We start from the raw sequence: 23,129 nt of genomic DNA, 5'->3' as shown, positions 1-23,129 counted from the left end.
TAATGTCCTGGGGAACCATCACCCCAAGTCAATTTCAGGCTCTTCTTATATTAAAAATGGGAAGTGGGATTGCTTGGTTGTTGCAAACTTGGTGTATGAATTCTTTGTTGTTAGAATCCTTTGTTCTTGCAGCTCTTCACCTGGGTCACATCCGTGTAAACCTCCGACAAACAAATGTTATTTTCTATTCTGTAACTTGTTATCTTTATGTGAATAGAAAAGTGTTAATATCCTTCAAAGTCAGAGCCTTGAGAATAGGGTCTCCTGTATATTTCAGGCTCTAGGCAACATTGTTTTACAAAAGGTGCAGAACCAACAAGACTAAGCCTAGGAAACAGGGCACAGGGTTAAAGTCAAAGGAACAGATCTAATATGGAGTCAGATTTTTTCTTTCCTATTTCAGTAGTGCCATGGAGAAGGCAGTTTCGGCAGCTTTTTGTAGGGTCCTGGAGGCTTTCTCTCTCAGCCTCTGTGTGCCTCTGTTGAAAACCCTTCATATCTATCTGGCCTGCTGGAAAACCACTCCGCCTGTTTTGCCCTGAAGATGTGTTCTGTTTATAACTGATCTCTACTTCTTGGAAAACAACTCAATAAAAAATCTGTTGGTTTTCCACCAGCCATGGGCAGGGGTGAGGAATAGCACTTTATTATTTTATAAAAAAATAAATAAATAAAAGAAGTCTTAAAACAGCACTGGGGACATAGGAGAGAGTCAATAAATGCTTCCTGGCTTAGATCAAAAGTGATGGCTCAGTGATTCCATGGCTGCTGTATTTGCTGAGCTTGCTACTCCTTTGCTCCATTACACATTTTTTTAACTGAAAAAGAAATACATGAATGTGGTTAAAAAAATTCAAACAGAGCACAAAAATACATAAGTGAAAGAAGTTTTCCCTTATCCTCTCTTCTTTCAGCCCTCCCTGGAGATGCCACTGTTTACAATCCTTTGTGTGTTTTCCAGATATGCTATGCACATTCCGACCTATGTATGTAAATTCCTTTAAAGTATTACTTATTTTTAACTTAAAGGGATTTAAATCCTCAAGTGTCTTCTGCCCTGGTAATAGAAAAGAACAAATCTGACTCCATATTAGATCTGTTCCTTTGACTTTAACCCTGTGCTCTGTCTCCTAGGCTTCATCTTGCTTGTAAAACAATGTTGCCTAGAGCCTAAAATATACAGGAGAGCCTATTTTGAAGGCTCTGACCTTTAAGGATATTTAACACTTTTCCATTCATATAAAGATAACAAGTTACTTAATAGAAAATAACGTTTGTTTTGTTGGAGGTTTACAGGGATCTGACCCAGGCAGATAGCTGCAAGAACAAAGGATTCTAACAACAAAGAATTCCTACATCAAGAAGATTGCAAAAACCAAGCTCGTAGGAAAGAAGCCTGAATTCTGACTTGGGGAGATGGTTTTCCAGGACATTAGTTTGCCATCTAGGTCTACAGAAAGTTGCTATTCCATGCCCCAACACCTGGTCTCCCAACTTACTGGCCTGTCCTGCACTAAGGAGAATGAATTTGGACTCAGTAACACTCCAATCTTCCTAGCAAGCTGGGCACTGGAATTGAGGGCAGCTATCCCACACCCAGGGACATACTGTGTGCCCTTGATGGTTCCCCGAGGGTGGGGTGTGGTTTACCCAGGAGGGATGGGGACTATGCACCAACATTCAGGCAGTATGCTCCTTCTGGGATCTGACCTTGTACCTCCCGCTCCCCGCCAGCACAACACCTGGGACAGTGGAAGTAATACAGAGACCTTGCCTGCCTGTGTCCCAGCGTGTAAAAGGGGATTATGTACTCTTTCCAAGGTAGTTCTGAGCGACAACACCTGCGGGTGCTTGGTTCCCAGAGCAAAAGGAAACCCAGCTCCGCTTGGAGCAACGGGTGTGATCCCCGTAGGGGTCCTGCAGAGGCCTTGGGTGGAGGGCTGGACCAGGGAGGTAAAATATGAGCTGCGGGCCTTGAAGGGTTACAGAAGTGTGCAGAGGCAGGACTGCTGCCTCCTTCAGGATGCCCCCAGAGTTAAAACTATTTCTCTCCATCTCTGCTACTCTCCTCCACCCACCAGATCCCTGCCTTCTTTCTGCTCCACCTGTCCATGTCTCTCCCTCCACTTTTCCCCTTCTCCCCTCCTCCTCCCATCTTCTCCGTCCCTCGCTTCCCCAGCTTCTCTCGCAGAACCCAGAGAGGATCTCTGGCCCTCCTGCGCATGCGCAGTCGGTGCCAGCTGGAACGAGGGTTGGAAGCTCCAGCTCCGAGCCGGGGATCGGCCCCAAAGGCTGCTCAGCTCTTTCGCCCGGTAGGACTTTTGCTCCTGCCCCGGCGCCCCAGCCACAGCTGTCCAGGGCCAGGTGTGCAACTGCCGCCTCTCGCCCCAGCCGGGCTCCCCTCAGTCCGCGGCTGGCGTCCCCTTCCCCTCTCCCGCCTGCGAGTCCTCTCCTCCCGAGCTTCCTCTCCTTGGCCGCCGGCCCGTCCCCGCCCCTGGGCGGTCTGTGTCCCTGGCGGGCGGGGTCTGCGGACCCGGACGGGGGCGGGCGGCTGGGGCTGGGGCTGGCCTCCGAGCGGGGCTACAGCCCGCGTCCCGCCCCTTTCCCTGCCCCACGAACCCGGGGCTGCCCTCCTCTCCCTTTCCCGCTCCCTGAGGACCAGCTCAGTGGCTTCTGCGATGCTCCCCGGGCTGAGAGCCTCCGGCTGTGAAACCCTGCTTCTCCTGGTGGAGTCGGGAAAAGGGAGCGTCAGTGCTGAGAGAGCTTCCGTCTCCTCCCTCAGTGTTTCTGTCCCAGGTAAGTACCTTGAACACTTTCACGTGTTATGATGGCGGTGCTTGATGATGTCACTGTTTTTATAGTGAGAGGGATTACAGTGTTGAAAGCAAGGCTTGGTTCAGTTAAAAATGAGCTGAAGGCATGAGGCTGTGACATCCTCCATTCTTCCCTCTCCCAGGGTGAAACGTGTGACCGTCGATCTTAAAAAGATAGTTACAGTCCCTAACTAGCCCAGCCCAGCTAGGGTGTGTTAACAGGAACAGCACCACCAGAGGCGTTGGAGACTCAGGGACATTGCAGTCCTAAAGAGCTCCTGGCAAAATTTGGTTTGTTTTGGGTTTTTTGTTCTTCTTAAATTGTGGGGCAGACTAGTTGTATAGAGGGAAAAATTATTGTCAAGAAATATTTTTTCATTTAACATCTTTATTGTGATATTGTTCACACACCATGAAGTCCACCCACTTAAATGCTACAATTCAGCAGCTTTAGCATATTCACAGTGGTGCAACCATTAATATTCCAGAACGTTTTCATCACTTCAGAAAGACCAGTGGAAATGAGTGATCTATCCACCCCTTCCCAGTGCTGGTTCTAAAGAAGTTTCTTGGCTGTTCCTGACCATAAATTATCTTGTTACCCATAAAAAATGTGGTAGGAAATCTAAACAGAATTGTATTGAATCTGTTTATCAAAGCAAGAAGAATTAATGTCTTTATGGCATAAATTTCTTCTACCCATGAATATATATTGGACCCTATATTTTCATATTTCCAGAGCCTGGCCCATGGGAAGTCCTCATTAATTGTTGGGTTTGTGAATGATGAGATTCTATACATCGTTAGTTGCAACTGAAGCCTTTCACAGAAGAGAAAAGTAAACTCACTAAAGCCAAGTGACTCTCTGATGGTCAGAAAGAGTGACAGACAGTGCTGGAGTGATCCAGTCGACTTGGTGTTTGTAACCAGAATTCTCCAGCACCTACAGCTAAGGAGATCAGAGTATTCTTTTATTTTTTCTAAATGGCGTTGCTTTTATTTTTACTTATTTTTTAAAATTATTTTTTATTGAAGTGTAGTCAATTTAGAATGTTAGTTTCAGATGTACAGCAGAGATTCAGTTATAAACATATGCATATGTATCTACATATGTTTTAGATTGTGTTTAGTACAACTCATTACAAGAAATTGAATATAGTTCCCTGTGCTATATAGTAGATCCTTGTCATTTATTTTATATTTATTAATGTGTATCTGTTAATCCCCCTTTTCCTGCCTGCTAACCACAGTTTGCTTTCTATGTCCATGAGTCTATTTCTAGCAGCACCGTTTTTGCTAGTAATATATGCTGGTTGGCTGCTTTCAGTTTCAGTAATTCCACCTAATCTGTGGGCACTTTCCTTCTGGTGGGCTTGTGTGTGGTTTGCACACGTGATATAAGAGTTGTGTATTTGGGACAACTCCAGGCCTCGTGTAGTGCCTGGTACAGAGTGCCCACTGAGCTGATGCTTGAACTGGGAAAAAAAAACATAGTAAATGTAGGAATTTCCACTATGGTTGAGACTTCCAGGTTTCTATAACCTGTTTAGCCCACCTTAATGTTGGCTGCACCCATACTGGGTAATTTGGTGGAACTTCATGGTATGGTGGTTTAGAGACGGGGCCTTGTATGCTTCTTCTCTTTCCGTTTTCTAAGACTCATTCTCCTGGGCCTTCCAGATCCTCCCCCAGAAGTGCCCAAGGCTGGCTTGGTGCTGCGCTGAGGCAATATTTGTTAATAAGGCCTTTTCCTCATCTCTTCTGAGCCTCCGTTTCCTTCTCGGCACAATGAAGACTTAGACTAGAAAAGTGCTTTTCAGTTTCTTTTAAGCCATGTTTCCTTTGAGAAACAGAAAATACAAATCTCTCCTCCCATTCAACATATACATTTTGACACATCCTCCAAGGAGTGACATAGCTCTTTGTGGAAAATTTAAGTGATTATGATGTGGCACAGAAAAGACTCTTCAGACTTTTATTGCAGGGACAGGGCAGGAAAGGGGCAGTATATCCCACTTTCTAGTGTGAGCACTGGAACAGGGGCTTGGGTTTAAATACAGTGTCCGACGTGGCATCTCTCTAATCTTTTTTTTTTTTTTTTTGCCTCTCTCTAATCTTGCACAATGTGATAAACCTCTCTCCCTCAGTTTCTTAATGCGTCAAGTTGGGGTGATAATAATTTAAGTCTTTTGTGAAACATTATACACATAAGACATTTGTTTCTCGGTAGAAACAAAACCTGCGAGGGAATCAGAGGTTTCTTTAAAAAAAAAAAAAAAAATCTTGTCCACAGCACTCTGTCTGTGTCTATTTTGAAGTTCCTTGAGGGTGAGGGTTGCGTCTAAAGTCCATCGTGGGACAGGTGGCCCATGGGTCTGTGTGCCGCAGATTGCCCCCTCCTCCCCAGTCCTCTTCCTCTCAGTCCAGGATGAAGTTTCCTAGTAGATTTACACAGAGATCTTGTGGAAATGGCTTTTCATTTTATTGTTTCATGAAGAAGGGCTGCCATCATGATCTCTGTAGTCAGGTTTTGGTGACCTGAAGGCTGTGCAATTACGTTTTTTTATTTAATAAAAAGAAAAAAATTACAAGTACAAAATTAGACCTATGGTGGTGGCAGAGGGTCTTGAAAGTGGGGACCGTTAACTTTGTTAGCTTCAGGTGCAGGGGCCTCTGGCCATGAGGACACATCATCGTGCTCTGAAGTTGGAGGGACCAGTGGGATCCGTGGGAATGTTTACTGAGTGTTTCTCATGGGCTGGGCATTGACCTATTTTTACTGTGTGTTCCTTATTTGAGACAGTGAGCTCATATTACCTCAATAGCCTCTTTAATAAATTAGACTTTTTATTTTGAGATATAATGTAGATTCTCATGTAGTTGTAAGAGATAATATGGAGAGGGCCTACGGACTGTTTGCCCAAATTTCTTTAAAGGTTCCATCTTGCAGAGTTGGGATACAATTCAGTAATGACTCACTAACCCTTTGAGGTTTGTGTTATTGCCCTCATTTCTGTTCATGATTAAACTGGGGTTAAGAGGAGCACACAGGCCTGCCCAGGTCACCCATGGTTAGTGTAGAGTCGGGTGAAACGTGGGCTTGGGATTTCCTGGCAGTACCATCATGATGCTCTGTGGCAGGGAGCAGCATTCACTTTGCTTGTTTATTCATTCATTCAACAAGCATTTATTGAGTAAACTCTGTGTGTCAGATGCTATCATAGGTTTATCTGATTCTTCAGCAGTATGGAGAATCTGGTAATGTTTCCTTCTTTTTTTAATCTGAGAAAATTAGCTCTGAAAGGTTATAAAACCCCCAAAGGAAATATAGCTAATAAATGAGGGATAGTAAATTTGTACCGTTCCTTCTTCTTATGCAGGTGGTACCCTAGGCATTTTACATTTGTAAACTTCCATAATCCAGATATATTCTTGTAAGGCAAGGATTTTTTTTTAATTGAAATATACTCATGTTTACAATGTTTTGTCAATTGCAAGGTGTTTTTTTTTTTCTTGAATTTGGAATTCAAAAAATATTTTTTGAGGGGGGTAAATAGGTTTATTTATTTGTTTCATTTTTTAAAATGAGGTACTGAGGATTCAACCCAGGACCTCATACATGCTAAGCATGTGCTCTACCACTGAACTGTACCCTCCTCCCCAAAGCAAGTTTTCTTATCAAGTATTCTGCAGCTTAGGAGTTCAAATAAATTGGAGTTGAAATCCAGGTCTTTTGATCCTACTGTGTTTCTTTGCATTATATCCTGCTGAGGGGTGTGGAAGCAGTTCCTTTATTCATTCCTTTATTCAGCAGTTTTGAGCACTGACTTTGCATCAGGGCCTGGCTAGGTGATTGGAAACAGAAAACAAGAAATGACCCTTTTCTGCAGAGGTCGGAAGCCTAGACCAAAAGCTGCGTAATGTGATCCGAGCTGCGGTAGCGATGTGCAGACGCTGAGGACAAACTGTACCCCCGGCTTTGCTTGGGCTTCCCCTGCCTTCTGACTGGTACACACCAGGTCACCGCAACCCAGTGAGGCCCGCAGCCTGCAGCACTGTATGTACCTCGGTCTCCTCTTCCCTCTCGTCAGGGCCTGCAACATGAGCATCCCTGACTACGTGCAGTGTGCTGAGGACCACCAGACTCTCCCCGTGGTGGTCCAACCCTTGGGGATCATCTCAGAGCAGAATTTCTTGTGCATCTATAAGCGAATCTCCTTGGTGAGGCAGATCAGCCTGTGCGGCTGGCAGTGGGCACTCTGTATCCACTACAGTCAACACTGTGCGCCCGAGAATGGGTGGAGCGACTTCCAGACCCACTGTAAGGTCGTGGGCCTTGTCATCATTACCGACTGCCTCTTGGCCAAGACCTTCGAGAAGCTCCATGTGCAGAGGAGCTGTATGGCACCACGCTCTATGACTCTAGGCTCTTTGTCTTTGTGCTGCATGGGGAGGTGGCCGAGCAGCCGCGCACCGACGTGGCCTTCAATTTACGAGGACTGCAGGGTGGTGGAGAAGAGGATCGAGGACTTCACTGAGTCTCTCTTCATCATGCTCAAGTCCAAGTGGCTGGACGGTGCATCTGACAAGCCTTTGGACAAGATCCTCCTGCTCTACATCCTGTTTTAGAAGGAGGACTTCGTGGGACTGGACACAGAGAGCAGGAAAGTCTACCTGGATGCCCGGCCACCCTGGCTGTGTGAAGGGTTGCTTCCCTACATACAGAAAGGGATCAGCAAGGAGGAGGGCTGTCTTGTAGCCAAGGCGTGAGGGAGGTGCAACCCGCCGGTTTTCAGACGTTTAAAATGGATCCGCCTTTGTTTCAGACAGATTCTTTTAGGGTTATTATGGACACTTACTCCAGCTTTTCAGCCAATTCCCCTGGTGTGACCCCTGGAGTTGCTGTCCAATAGAGTAGCCAAAGCCACTGATGCTAGCAGAGCTGGGGAGGAGGCTGCTCTGAGCTGAGATGTGCTCTAGGTCAAATGCACATCAGATGCTGAGACTTGTCTAGTAAAAAGAATGTAAACTATCTTGTTACTTTCTTTATTGATTACATGTCAAAATGATAGTATTTTACATACAGTAGAATAAGTAAGATATGTTCTTAAAATCAGTTTCTAAGTTTTTTTTGGGGGGGTTACCTTTTTAAATGTGGCAACTGGGAAACTTTCTTTACATGGCTCTCATTTCATTCCTGTTGGACAGCCTGTCCTGGGACAGTCTCATCCCTTTGCTTATAGATGTCATGCTGAATCCTGAGACGCAGAATGAGGCGCTGGTTGAGCTGGGGGTGGAGCCAGTGTCTCCTGCCTCCGAGGTCCATTACCTGCACGGCTCAGGCCCTCTCTCCCTGCCTGACAACCACCATGCCAATTTAGGACAACAGAAACACTGCCAGGGGCTTCCAAATGAGCTCCTTACGCAGGGAAAGACGTGTCACGGAGTATGGGGCACAGCAGGGAAAGATTCGTCCTCAATTTGTACCTGTGATTAGGTCAACGGACCCACTTTGCCTTGGAAGTGCAGACGAGCCCTTCTGGGCTGCCTAACCCCCACCTTCTGCTCTGTTTCCCTTTGTATCTATCGAGATGTCCCTCGGGCAGAAGAGGGTGAGATGCCTTTGCCGAGAGGTGGTCCCCATTTGCTGGGGAGAGTGTGGGAATCTGTGTCCCCCCGGCCTACGGCCTCGGGCCTTGAGTCTGGAGAGGGCTCATGGCGGTCCCACAGGTGACGGTCGGAGGACCTGGCACGTGCTGCCGGGCCTGATGTGGAGGAGGTGTTCTGTGATTTTCTGTGAGTCTAAAATCAGATTCTACTTTCTGGTTGTTGGTAAGTTGGAGGAGAAGATGCCAGAGAATTGAGAAAAAGAAAGTCCAGACCAGTCCTGTGAGTGACAGGAACAGGGGACCCGAGTCCCACCTGCTTGTGGTGCCTGGCGGGCTCTTTATGAATATTCACTTCCTCCCGGACATACCTCTATGGCTTAAGGAAGGGGCGAGGAATGTCGTGGCCATGACCTGTACTTGTCCTGGCAGGGCCCTGTGATCTACACGGCTTTCTCCCTTTCTGCTTCTTGTAGATGAGCTGGCAGATGTAGTGGCCTGGACAAAGCTGAGGACACAGATGCCAGCACCGTGCCACTCCCAGGCTGGCTCCATTCCCGTCACCTGTCACCTCCTGCTGAGTCCCCAGGCGTCAGTCAATGTAGATGCATTGGTGCAACATAAGCAGGGACCAACTTCTCCCCCTGGACAGAATGGTGGGTGAGCAGTGGAAGCCTGGAGCCCTGCCCCAGCCCCCTGGCCAGTGCCTCCTCTTTTGTCACAGGAGGCACTGGTGACATGTTTGCTCAGCAACTGCTTGGCTCTGAGTCTGCAGACCCACCAGAGAATACCAGCTTGTTTTTGCCTTTTGAAGTCTGTCCTTGGGATTTGGCGGAGTAGCTGGTTGTGTGCTTAGCCCATAGTGGTTGACACTGTCACCATTGTTTACCCAGAACCTCGTGTACCAGGCATGGCTCTCGGCATCAAAATACAGCAGCGCATTAAACCTCCCTCCTGGTGGGTCTGTCTGTTTTGGTACCGTAAGGGCTCAGCCAGCATCTGAACGTCAGTGAGATAACGCAGCCAGTGAGCTCGGGTCAAGTACGTTCTCCTCCAGTCACTTTTACTCCATTGTTGCTTTTACTATTCCACAGTCATTACTTTTTTAAACAATGCTTTGGTGCAGGAACAGAGCCTAATTCTCTCCTGTTACTCTTGGTGGGAGTGAGTAAAATTGTCCAGCTTGAAATGCGACCACATTTTGTAGCTCAAAAGCTGTCTACACGCATCTAGGTGAAGTTTAGGTTTGGGGCGCTGACGACGTTGGGGTCCCCCGGCAGCGCCACTCGCCTCAGGCCCCTGCCTTCCCTGGAACAATAGGTGAGGGTGGGTCTCACCGTCCCCTCGTCCCTGTCCTTACCAAACTCACCTAAATTCTTCTAATTGCTGTCAGTTATTTTTGTTCTCATGTGTTTCTAATTTTCGCTGTTCCTCTTTTCCTTTTTCTATTTCCCTTTCTATCTCGTACCGCCCTGTGAGCATGTTGTTGTGTCTGAAAAGTGGGCTGTGCACACCCTGCATTGGAAATAGCCAGATTGTCCTCCGTGCTGTCCCCATCATTTAAAAAGCAAAAACTTAACAGTTGCCTTGATCCATATATTATCCTAGTCATCTTTTTATTTTCTAGTTTTTTGGAATTTTTGCTTTGTTAGCACATCACCCACTGGTGATAGATACCTGTTAAAATCCTTGCTTTGAGGAACCAGTTTGGTCCTCCTTATGTTTGGTGACAAATGCGCCCTTACTAAATTTGTTTGATTGTTTTGCAGAAGTGAGATGCGAATTGATTTAGGCGGCTGCTGAGGGATTTTTTTCATGGAGTATTTAAACTTGGAAAGGCAAAATCTGCAGCATCTTCCTTAATTCTGGCTTTTACACAAACGTGCTTGGCACGCGGTTCCGGGCTGTCGCTGTGTGAGGTGCGTGACGGAGCTTCCTGGCCGGCGGTCACTGGTGAGAAAGTGGCAGGCTCGGGGGTGAGCAGCTGCAGAGGATGCTGTTGGAGGAAGTAGTCACCGGTTTTTTGCTTTTTGTTTTTGCATTCACTTTCCCCGTGCCATTTACTTTACTTTGCCTTCATAGAGAGGCAGGAGCGGGTCTAAAATCCATGCCACTCTTATTTTCCCTTTACGAGGCTGGTTTTTCTGAGTATCAGAACAACATGGCCTTCTCCTAAGTAGCTGGCTCACTTGGATCTGGTGGACACAGGGACCGCTAAAGGGGACCGTAGCTTCCTCTCTGCTCCAGCCAGTGGGCATTCAGAGCCGGGTCTGTGGTTTGCCTCAGCAGCCATGCAGGCCTCCCTGCACCAGCCTTTACTATTAACCCATGTTGGCAGTAAATAGCTGACTCCGTGTCTGTTGCAGCTGACGTCCACCACTGATGGCCGTGTCGTTAGTTTGCGGTAGTGAGTCTCCAACACCCCAGTCAGCCGTGAAGTGACCTTGCATTCTCACCCACACCCTGGTTCATCTCACCCGGGGGAAGGGTTTGGCCACCACCGTCATGCTGGCCATGAAACCTTGTTTCTCCTTTCATGCTCTGGTCCAATTGTGGACATTTCATCCTTCACTGACTTGGTCTCGCTTGAGACAGGCCAGACGTTCTGAAAGAGTCCATCACATTCTGGGGGGGAACAGAACAGTAGTAAGAGTCACAAGTAGGAGTCTAGGCTATCTGGGTTGGCAAATGCAGGCTGGGATCTGTGAAGGCTGGGCTGTGCCCTGAACACAGGCCTTTCCCTTGGCTCCCGATAGCCCAGGGGTCGGAGTGAGAACAGCCTTGCCTGGGTTCCCCCATCCTCATCTGCTCACTGGCAGGTGTGTCTGCTAACTAGGAACTCCCCCAAACCTCGGGCCCTTCAAAGTTCAGACAACAGGAGAACCTTGAGTCCCTTCTCCTGGGCCTCCTTTGTGAGAATCCAGTGACTTCTGAGGTGACCAGCGGCAGGAGATGCCTCCCCCTCCAGGGAGCTCTCTTCGGAGGACTGTGACGCACTGCACCTTGCTGTGAGCTTGTGGGGTTCCACCCTTGGTCCTTGCAGAACCAGACTTGAGACTGGCTTAGTGATAGAAATGACAGGACTGATTCCAGGGCAGGGCCAGGGGGAGGAACATTGGAAATTGAATGTGACCTCAAACACCTAGGTGGGTTCTGGGTCTGTTACTAAAATCGGGAGCCTGGGAGGTACCTGCCAGGAATCGAACTCTAGAGTAAATGGTGGACATGAGGCATTTTTAAGATTCCATTTGTCATCCAAGTTAGGACTTCAAAGAGGCACTCGGGTCTATGTCCCCGGGGCTCAGGTGAAGGAGCAGGCTTGAGATACACGTTGGGAGTCGTCATTCTTAGCTGGTGTTCACAGCCGTGCAGGTGGATGAGCTCATCTCCAGAGGTGCAGACTGAGGCTGAGGCGGGGCAGGGCTGTGCCTGGGTTGGAGGAAAGCCCAGACCATGCAGCTTTGGTGTGTCAGACAGTGGCGTTTGGAATTTTCAGAGCAATGGCATTTATCCTTAAGGGTCTTGGGGGTGGGCAGGGCCACCCAGGAAGAAATCTGAAGGGAGGGTTGTGGCCACGAGTGAGCGTCTTGGGATGATGCAGAGGCTTCATGGTCCGGGAGGGGAACCTCCTCGGAAGCTGGAGTCGGAGTGGGGAGTGGGGAGAAGGTAGTCACACTCACCTGTGATGGAGGGACAGAGGATTAGGGAGTCTCCAACCTAGGGGACTCTCTTTCCCACGAACAAAAGGCCAGCAGACAGAAGATTTGAGGTGAGAAGGGATGGGCGCTGGGAGAGGAGCCAAAGTGGAGAATGGTGGTTGGACAGTTCTGGAATAGTCTCCCTGCAAAATAGAGTTTAAAAAAACCCAGAATCTTAAGAACATTGATAGTGACGTTGGAGGAGATAGTTCTTTTTCTGGCCTCCTAAGGTTAAGGCATGTATCTGGGGATACACAGAAGAATCGGGCAGTCTGGTCCGGGGGCTTGACCCTTACCAGGGGGAACAATGCAAGTTTAAAGGGGGAGAAGGGCAGCGGAGGGAAACTAGCCAGGCCTCGTGTCAGGTGCCAGTCGGCCGCACTACTTGCGTGTTGCATTCACATCCATGCCTCCCAGGTGGGCGGTGGCAGCCCCCTTTTGCAGATTGGGAAGCCTTCTCAGAGGGGTTAAGGAATTGGTCCGTTTAGCGGCTAGTCAATGCTGTAGCAGGATTCAAGCAGGGCCTTGTCAGACTTCAAGGGCATGTTCTCTCTACTAATTCCGGTACCTCCCTGTTTTACCTGGATTGGTGAATTGGGTCAGTTTTGGAACCTTTCACAAAAAGTACGATTTAAGTGCCTCAGGACTGTTTCACAAAACTCAGTGTTCTTTAATGACTCAGAAGCACAGCAGTGATTTTCGCCCCACAGAGGTAAGGTCTTACTCCTTTGACGCTGACGTGGTTGCAAATGACGTACAGGTGCAAAACCAGACTTAGCAGCTTCTGAAGGGAAACTCTCCAGTTCTCCCTTGATACGCTTTCTTCCACGGGATGTAACCTGCTGCAGCGTAGGTCTGAGCTTTCCGTATGGTGTGAGGGTTTGATATCCAAAGTTAGCAAAGAAGGGTCAGATGGAGAAAATCGACGTTAACAATTTATTTTGGGGTTTCATTAGACAAGATGCACTATCGCTTAATGGCCCATTTAACGTATGTAATTGAGTACAGAACATTGCATTCCTTACTTTCTAATGAGAGCTGTCTTGCAACGTAAGGTTGTCTGCTTTGGAACTTCAGCTCAGCCACTAGGGCGCCTGTCAGTGTGTTGGTGTGATTGTATTTACACAGTGCATGTAATCTGGGCTTCCTCAGCCCCAAAAACTCCAGTGCAGAATCATAGGCTGTAACCATCTCTTAGTTATACAAATACTTCTACAACTATATGATACAAAAAAAAAGAAAAAGAGAGAGAGAGATTGCCTTTATCAATGTTCCTTTGATTTTAACTGCAAACTGATGTTGAGAAGCACTGGTTTCCTTTGGATATGAATATGTACATTTCTTTGCGTGTAACTTGGATTTTAGACTAGAACACCAACCTCTTGCTTTCCATAAGCCACAAAAATCATAGCCAAATGACATACGTATTAAACATTTTATTCTTTTCTTCTGAGACAGAATCCTTGAATTTGGGACTTGGGCTGTGATTTTGCTTTTTGCTCTTCCCACCCCTCTTATCGTCTCACTCCTTTTTCCCACGTGGCCTCCAAGTGTTCATGGTCTCAGAGGAGCAGGTGGACAAACACCAGTTGGTCGACAAGCAGTCCTGCTGTAGAGGGAGCCCAGACAAGAGCTAAAGGACATCATCAGAGAGGACTTCCTGGAAGAAGTGGGCTCTACATTCAGTTATGAGGACAGAGAAAGAGTCAGCCAGGAGAAGAATGAAGAGGTTGACTCAGGTGGCAGGAGCAGCCCGGGTAGAGGCCTGGAGGCTTGTGGGGTGGGGACTCGGGGAGAGTGCACTGTGTGGTCCAGGGTGGAGGGTGCCCCTGCTTGGGAGGACACTGGAGTGGGCCTAGGGATGGAGGGCTTTGGAGGAGCTTGGTTTTTTCTAGAACTGACACAGAAGAGGCAGTGAAGGGTGTCAGCAGAAAGTGACCCTCAGGAGAGGTACTCCTGGTTTTGCTTCTGATGTTCTACAGAAAGAAGGGGTCGGGGTGGGCGAGAGCAGCTCTGCCCGTCCCTTTGAGACCCACCCCTTCATTCATTTATTCAAAACACATGCAATTCTGAGTGTCCAAGGGAGAGAGGGTGCACTCACAGTAGTAAGCAAAATGTATTGCTTCTTGAGAGCTTAGCAGTGTCAGAAGTTGTCTTAGCATAGAATGTTCTAGGAACACAGCAGGGGCACCTAACCCAAAGTGCAGAGGTTCGAGGGAAGGAAGGCTCCTTTGATAAACTGTCAAAATGAGCCTGGAGGCAAGTGGGAAGTAGCAGCAGGTCAGGGGGCGCCTGAGGTCATTGGGGACCTGGGTACTGAGGTGAGGCTGGGCGAGCAGGGTCGGGAGTGGGGCTAGAACTCTAACAGGGAGCCTCTGAAGGGTTTGAAGTGGGGGTGATGTAATCAAATTTGTGCTTTGGGAAGGCTGTCCTGGCTCCGTTTGTGTGTGTGTGTGTGTGTGTGTGTGTGTGTGTGTGTGTGTGTGTGTGTGTGTGTGTGAAGCGGGGAAGAGGGGGAGAGTGCCACCAACTGGGAGGGTCATTAGAAGACCATTGACAGGCTGGGGGCCACCAGTGGGAGTGGGGCGTCGGGGCTGCTTGGGGACGGCAGGGGCAGTGTGGATGCCGGATTTCCTCATGGGGAGGGCTTATTAACGGGGACCCTCTAGCGGCACCTTGTGGCTGGAAGAAAACGGATGCAGCCAGGTGGACTTTTCTCTTCTTCCCTGCCTTGTGTGATGATCTTAGCTCAGCCAACATTTGGAACAGAAGAGCTAAGTTTCAGGGTAGCCCAGGACTTTGTTGAGCTCGTTCGAGTGAGATCTGATAGGATTTAGGCTTGTGTTGAGATCTGCATGTTCACTTAGCTAGAAACGTCCCGTCTTTTGGATTTCCATAGGGGTATTTATTCTTGATAAAGATTGCTTTCTTGGTGAGAGGAAATTTAATACAGCTGCTGTCTTTCTCAAAAAAATCTTATCTTTTAAGAAATTTAATATTCAAAAGAATAGCAAATTTAAAAATGATAAAGTAAGGCTTTGGTGTAGTTTCTTTGGTTTCTGAGTTAATGTAGAGTTAGAGCCTTTGCATTACTTAAATAGCACATCCTTGTCAGTATTTAAAGAGCTGTTAGTGAGCGCCCCAGGCCCCACTTCTCAAAGCATCATTAAATCTTGCTCTGAAATAGTGAAGTCATAAAGGTCTTGTTGGCAGAAGCCAAACAGTTGGTTTATAATTTGCATCATAGCACCCTTTATAAAATAATAATAGGTTCAATATTAAGAAAGTGGGAGATAATTGATATTTTTAAAGCTGAAACATAAACTTTCTTGTGTTAATGTTGCAACTGGAAATTTCGAAAAGAAAAATCCTACTGTAATAGCATCTACATGGAATACATATATGTCTATCACGTTTGCAATGTAACTGCGCAGTGGTTTTTGAAGTCAGGACCATTCCAGCTGAGATACTGGCAGTGATGTTTGCTGGTTTTCAATGGAAGACCCTAAATTTGCCTTCTTAGCTTTATTCTTTTCTTTTCTGTTCTCTCTCTATGTTTGTTTTTTTTTGTTTTGGTTTTTTTTTTTTTTTTTTTTTTTTTGTAGTGAGAGGGCTCAGTAGTGCTTTGCCAGCATGATTTTGGGGCAATTTGGGGGCAGATATCGTGCACAAGCAGTGAGATATTTCCATGCATTTTACTTTCCGGACATCACCATGGAACATGTGGGGGTTTGTGCCTGCAGGCCGGGATGCTGCAGGACTCCCTGGTCCATCACCGTTATGTCTTGGAGCTGCTCCAGTCAGTGAATGACTTTCTGTGGCTTGGAGGTAAGGTGATCTGATGCAGATGATCAGATGTGTAACTAAGTACTGTTACTTGAAATAGAAAACCTATCAAAAATGGCTCTAAAATACAGGATGAGGGAGGAGAATTGGCTGAGCTGCTTGCATGGGGAATATACTCAGGTGACTCCCTCATTGTGTCTCCTGTCACTCCCCCTCCCCAGCCCTACACGGCAGTCATGCTGAAGCAAGCATGCACTTTCTCATAAACGCGCTGAATTTCCTTGTGCCTCTGTTTGTTGGCTGTTTTTTTTTTTGAAAGCACATCTTGCCTTTTGCTTAAATGCCATCCCTGCTAGTCACCTCTTACACTCATTCTTCTGGACCTCGTCCATACATAGCTGCTGAATGGATGAACAGAATGTAGTATCTCCATGTAGTGGAACATTATTCAGACGTAAGAGTGAATAAAAAAGAAAAAATAAATAAAGGGGAATATGAAAAAGGCCACCTGCTCTGGGAAGTCCACTCTGACTGCTCAACCCGCCCTTTTCCCTTTGAAACCCAATCACTTATGCTCCTCTCTACTCTTTTTGATAGTACTTACCACCTTCTAATAAACTTTAACACTTTCAAAACAAAAAGAGAGAGATGCTGATACCACTTCAACATTGACAAGCCTTGATAACAGCACGTTAAGTGAAAGGAAGCAGACACAAAGGGCCACATATTGTTGACTTCAGTGATCTGAAATGCTCAGAATAGGCACATGCAGAGGCAGAGAGCAGGTGATGGTTGCAAGGGGCTGGGTGGAGGGTGGTTGCGGAGTGACTGCTAGTGACAGGGGTGTTCTTCTGGGGTGATGAAGTGTTCTGGAAATAGATGGTGGTGAGGGCTGCACAACCGTGAGTGTGCAGAAGACTGCTGAGCGCTGTCTCTGGGAATGCCTGTGGTTGGGGGCGGCTTTATTTTGTTCTCATCCATGAAGAGTCATCTTGTGCTGAGGCCATTCTACTCCTGTGAGTGGTGAGGCTCAGAGACTTTGCAGAGTCATGTGTTATTTTCCCCCTTGCTGAGTGTAAGCAAAAAAGGTTTAAGCCTGAGAAAGTGCTCCATCTGCAGAAATGTCTTTCAGTTTTGCATGGTGTAAACATCTTGAGAGATTTTTAATCGTTGAGGACAGCCTGTGGGGGGAATCTGCCCGTGAAGCCTGGGTGAGACTGGGAAGAGCCGCTCTTCCATCCCTGAAAGCGGTGGGGATTTCACTCCCGTTCAGGCAGTGAAGGGCCCAGACCCGTGACCGGAGTTGACAATCGTGAATATTTACGTGTATCCTCTGCTTCATCTTGGATATTAATTTCAAGCTGAGTCAGTTTGTGGCGGCAGCCTCATCCTACATCATGAATCTATAGTATCTGCTCTTTGAGGTGAAGACTTGACAGACTTGATTATTTAACAGTCTCCCTTGAATTGATATCTCAGATTCCTTTGTCAATAGTAAAACAGCAGAAATATAGACGTCCTTTAATGCCGATGTGACCTGGAGCAGGTTTAGTCTCTGTACCTCAGTGGCCTTTTCTGCGGGTGGGGAAGATGATAACAGTGCTTCCCTCAGAGGGGCTGGTGAGGGGAGAGTGAGGAGCACAAAGGGAGGACTTACACGAGATGCTCATGAATGACAACATTTAGTGCTCTCAGCCTGGTGAGGCCTCAGGGGCAGAGATGGCCGAACAGAGCAGTCCTAGCCTGAGCTCGATCCGTGTTGGCAGCTGTTATGATCAGTATCACCACTGTGGGTTATCAGGCAGTTTTAAGACTTGGTAATATGAATTCATGAATAATGTTAAAAGATTAGACAATTCAGATCCGGTTTACATCGTTCTCAAGATTTCCTATGAGAAATGGATATTTTTTTCCCCATTTAAATCTGAGTTGAGTCTCTAAAAAATTCTGTATTCCTCCATCTTTTTGATTTAATTCTCCATTTCTTGAAAAAAAAAGTCTTTAAATGGAGTTACTGGTGTGTGAACTGAGGGTCACATGCATGCTGAGCACATACTCTCTCAAGTGAGGTATAATCTCCCCCGTGATTTTTTTTAAACTTTTCTTTCTTAGTATTCAGAGGTTGGAGGCCTCTAATTCTTTTTCTGGAGACATGTCCATGAACCTGTAAATCAATAATTAGTGGACAAAATTTGGTTTATTAAAAAATTCTATAAAACATTCTGCAATCCATTCAAAAGGTAATGCTCATTGACAAAAAATGTTTCTCCTTTATGGTGATTTCTAATTTTTTGTCTGCCTTAACTTATTAAAAGTAATTCTCATCATCATAATGACCAAGCTTGCTCTGAGTGGACACCTCCCTAAGGCTAAAATGCTTTCCTCATGTTTTACCTCATAGCAGGTGTTTAAGGGTAGGTATCAGTGTCTCCTTTTTTGCAGCTGAGGGATTGAGAGATGGGGCAACTTGTCCAAAATCTCACGCAGCTGGCGCTGGCAGGCTCAGGGCTGGAACCCAGGCTGCACAGGATGCTTTCTCAATGGCTCCTCTGATCAGCCCCGTGTTGAGTGGTTTCCCGAACTCCTGTGAGTCCATAAATGAACGATTTTAGCGATCTCAGTTTGATGAAGCCTTCAAAGGAGAGACACCAGTGAGAATGTGAGACAGAGTGGCATAAATTGAAATTGTACATTTTCACAAATGTTGCATTCTCAGGCAATGACTTAAAAAGTTTATATTTTTCATTTTAGTGCTCTGTAAACACTAAAAACAAAACATTAAAAATGATTATAGTGCAAAATAGGAGTGGGCTTTGAAAGTCCAACCATTGCTAATGATGTTGCTTGTTTTTCTCTAGTGGTGCTTATTGACAGAAAAATTTACAAAGACTGAATTTGTTCTATGAAGTCTTAGTATGGAGGAAGGTTTTGTCAGTGAATATTGTAAGTAAAATCTTTACTCATTTCTTTCCTGATGATGAATATGTAAGTTGTTTTCATGCCTTAAGTACATTTCCTCATTTGTGAAATTTGAGTGATGCCGTTTACCTTGTTTGACTGTGAGATGTAGACGTCTTGTATACAAAGCACCCAAGAGCTGCTTAGTAAAAATATGCTGTCACAAGGACAGATAGTTTAGAAGGATCAACTCTGAATACTAAAGAGGGTGGCTTGTTTCTGATGCATATTCAATATGCATATATGTGAATATATGAATATGGCTTCAAGTAACAAGGATTCAGGGTTGTGTGTGTGTGTGTGTGTGTGTGTGTGTGTGTGCGCAGTATGAAGGTTTAATGAAATCTGTATCATTCTAGTGAGACAGGGACTAGTTAAATCACCTTAAGCAGACAGCCTTGAAGATTATTTACACAGAATGTGTGTTGTTACAACTCAGAATTCATGTTGCCGGGTAACCAGCCACTCAGACATTTAAATTCGTAGAAATCTGACCAGAACTATTAAGTTTAGAAAAATCCACATTAATCATTTTAAGGGAATAAGCTTCTTTCTTTTGTGATTAAAGAAATTTTGATTTATTTTTCTGCATGCTTAATAGGTTTTAAAATATCAAAACATTGATTTGACATGTCACTTTTTTTAATAGAATAAAGCTCATGCTGTTTTAATGTGCAAATAAATGTTTTTGTATTTCAATACACTTGTATGAATTCCTGGCTCTTTGAGAAGTATTTTGAAAGATACTTAGATTACCTACTGTTGGAAAAATACAGACGTGACTTTTATGAATAGATGCCTAGTACAGATCTGTTGGTTTTTGCTACAGTGCATGACATGAGGCCTAGGAGAGAGAGCTTTGCTGCTGATTGCCAGAAGGACAGATCCTAGATCTCAGTCTCCCCTCCTGTAAAATGAAGTGGCTGGACTGGATTCTTTCCTCTTCTAAGATGAGTTTCCATGAGCCTGTGTCTTTTGTTTATATTCAAGAGTATTAGCAATGTCAGATTAAATACTGAATACCCCTCCCTTCCCCGAAGCAAACTGCAGTATGTGCTACATAAGCTTTTAGTTATCTGATTCTTGTTTCTGATTCAACAGGCAATTTTTGTGTTGCATCTTTCCCGGCAACCTGGAAGGTCTTTTTAGCCATAGGAGGCGCTGTTGCACCTTCATACAGTCTTAATTTTCCTGTTTGTAAAAGAAGGCTTAACAAATATTTTTTTGCTTTGATTCCTTTGCTTAGTTCTTCAGAATAGCACAATGTCCATTATGTCTGTCTACCTGGAAAAATTATTCTGCTTATATCTTAGTTTTATTCTGTCATTTCGCTGTGAACATTTCAGACTTGCTGTGCAAACAATGGCAAAATCGGTCTTTTATTCCAGTGTTAGCAACCAGTGAGCCGGGATTTTATAAAGCAGCTAGAAGCGGCCTCTGGAGCACCTTAAAGCTGAAAAGTGTACTGAGTTCCCTGAGTATTGACCCAGCCGCTGTGTGTCATTTGGTGGGAGGTGATTTTGTACATATAAGAAGGGGTGTAGTGATTTGACTTGGGTTTGCGTGCACGCCCTGCCACAGCCACGTGAGCCTGAGTCAGTTTGTTCTGAGTTTCTCCCTCGTCTGTGAGATGGGGATGCTTATATATGCTTTGCAGAATTGTGAGAATAAGAAATTATGTAAATTTTTTAGCACAGTGGGAATGTCAAAGGGCTCATAAAGTTAAGCTCCTGTTTTGTATGAAGCCATCATTTTACAGTTTTTGGCAATTACTAAGAAACAGGAAAATAAGAAAAGCTGGTTTTATGATGAAAGATATTTGAGGAGGTTCCATAGTTCCTATACCCATAATTTAGCATCAGCAGAGTCACGACCGTTACACAGTCGCCCTGAACCAATGTTAAGCCACAGAATTTTTTGTTACTTCCTATATATTGGGGCTTAAGGGGACCCAATACCTATACACATGTTTTCTCCAGCAGCCAACTGAGAGATGACACAGAAGAACAGACAGGCGATAAATGTCTACTTTATTACTGATGAAGCCACTTTCTCCATGAAATTCAGGGTTGTGGGAATATGCGTGTCATGATACTGTGTCCCAGGATTAGAGACTCACGCAGTCCCAGTTAGCTCTGGGCCACAGTGAGCCTTCCCTTAAGATGATCTGCCCCATCCTGCACAGGGCTGCCCTGCCATGGAGCTGAGCATCCCGGGTGCTTCCCAAGGGTGGCCAACACTGGAGGGAAAGGAAAGGTTTCATATGCCCTGCTTGTCTCTCCGGACTCACACCTCAATCTGTTATTGTGAGGAGTGCTAGCCGTTGGCCAGTGGTCAGGGGTGTGAAGGGAGAAGCACTCTCCATGGACCAGAGGAGTGTGGAGGAGGCATCCCTTCCCTCAGTTTAAACAGGTGGTGAGATGCAAGAGAAGGGTGCTCCCCAAGAGTTTATAAGAGGGGAAATAAGGATTTCCTTTGGGACTCAGACTATCCATGAAACACAGAAGATGATTAGTAGGGAGACTTGTAAATCACTTTCTTATTAAATTCACATTTGTTGAGCACCAAAAATGTGCTACATTCTTTTCTGAGCGTTTTACAGAAATGAATCCTTCAATCTTCACAACAAGTGAGTAAGGGAGATTTGATTGTTATCCCAGGTTTACAATGTGGAAATTGAGGCTCGGAGAGAGTAAGTAAGTTGGCCAAGGTCACAGGGCTAGTAAGTGGCAGAGCTGGTATTTAAACCCTGGCTGTCTGGTTTCCAGGCTCCCAGGGATGGGCTTTGGGTGTTTAGAGGTATCTGCATCCCTGGATCTCTGTACCTCTGTGCATCACTTAGCCCAGAAAGGACAGGGAAAGGAGAGTTACACAGGTGCTCACAGTCGTGTCTCAGCCACTGTCCACGGACAGTGCACCGTGATTGGCGTTAAATGTCTTCTGGGCAGCAGATCTGTTCGTATAACAGAAATTTAGTCCATTGAGTTAATCTAGAAACCCTTCCTGCTCTGCTTCTGTCCATGGTTGCCATGTGACTGCCTGCCCGTGATTGGGCCGTTGAGGAGAATCTGTACTCATGGTTGAACTCTGATATTTCAGTCTGGTTCGTAGTTTCACATCTTCTGTTACATTAATAAATTCAATTTCTGGTTTTCTTGCATCAGTCTCTCATGAGTTTGGTTAATGTGACATCAGTCCATGGGAGCCCAGGGTTGCTGACGGTATATTTTCTGAGCACGTTGTGGCACTTCTACCCGTGCGGACCTGGGTGGAAGATTTCCGCCTTCCGCACTGAATTCCCCGAACAGCAGGGTCTTCTCCCACCCCCGGATGTGAGGCTGGGAGCTCTCACAGTAGGCCAGAGGCCAAGTCCACCAATCAGAAAATGATGAAGTACTTGGAAGTGGGTTTAATAGAAAAAAGGGCTTCCAGGTAGTCCGATGGGCTGTTCGAGTCCATTTGGTGAAAAGCTATCCACTGTTTCTGGTTGAGCTGCTTCTTTGCTGTTGAAAAGTCTGGATTACATGGAGGGATTTTAAAAAGCAGAAAGGTGTGATTTCATGTGGTACATCCACACCGGTGAGAAGTGATGGATGACCGCCTGTGTGAGGCATAGACAGAGTCTTACAAACTTCATAAAACAGCTTTAAAAGCTCTGCCATCTGAGTGCACTTCATATGGGGTCCAATTCCTGACTGGGCATGCTGAGAAGGCAAATAATTGATAATGGCTGAAAGGACACGGAGGCATCAAAAAGGTCTCAGTCATGTTCCCTGTTTAAAGGATGTGGCACAATGTAATATATTTGAGCTGGTTCTTCACTGAACAGTTTTGAGTGTTTTCTGGGACTCCCCAGTGCACCAAGGTTCCGTGCAGCTGGGTGTCCCCTCAGTGCAGCTCTGTCAGCGCTCATCCTGGGCTGACGTGGTGTCACGGGGAGCAGGACGGTCAGTGTCCCCGGCTCCTCCGAGCTCCGTTTCTTGATCCGCAATGCTGGGTTTCTCTTCAGTGTCTACTTAGTAGGGTTGCTGAGAATCACACGTGATGGTTGTCAGGGGTGATTTGTGGTTGTCTCTGTGATTGCCATATAGTGAATATTTGATAGAAACTTTTGTTTTTTATTAAAATTATGGCTCCTAGATTGCAGTGGTTTTTAGTCTGCATTTACTCTTTTTGTAAATTTACTCTTATTTTTAAATAAGCACTTATTTTTATTTATTTTTATGAAGGTACTGGGGACTGAAGCCAGAACATTGTACATGCTAAAC

General features: G+C 45.9%; 1 protein-coding gene across 2 annotated transcripts in view; it reads left to right on the top strand.

The window, feature by feature from the left end:
- Positions 1-23,129, top strand: part of LOC141575942 (uncharacterized) — a 147,959-nt gene that overhangs the window by 22,528 nt on the left and 102,302 nt on the right. For both annotated transcript variants that reach the window (XM_074357784.1, XM_074357791.1), the window contains one exon: positions 2,082-2,796. The gene's annotated coding sequence lies outside the window, so the exon portion shown is untranslated. The remainder of the gene's footprint in view (positions 1-2,081; positions 2,797-23,129) is intronic.

The sequence above is a fragment of the Camelus bactrianus genome, chromosome 34 (assembly GCF_048773025.1).
Source record: "Camelus bactrianus isolate YW-2024 breed Bactrian camel chromosome 34, ASM4877302v1, whole genome shotgun sequence".
Classification (NCBI taxonomy): Eukaryota; Metazoa; Chordata; class Mammalia; order Artiodactyla; family Camelidae; genus Camelus; species Camelus bactrianus.
This window is presented reverse-complemented; position numbering and strand designations above follow the sequence as displayed.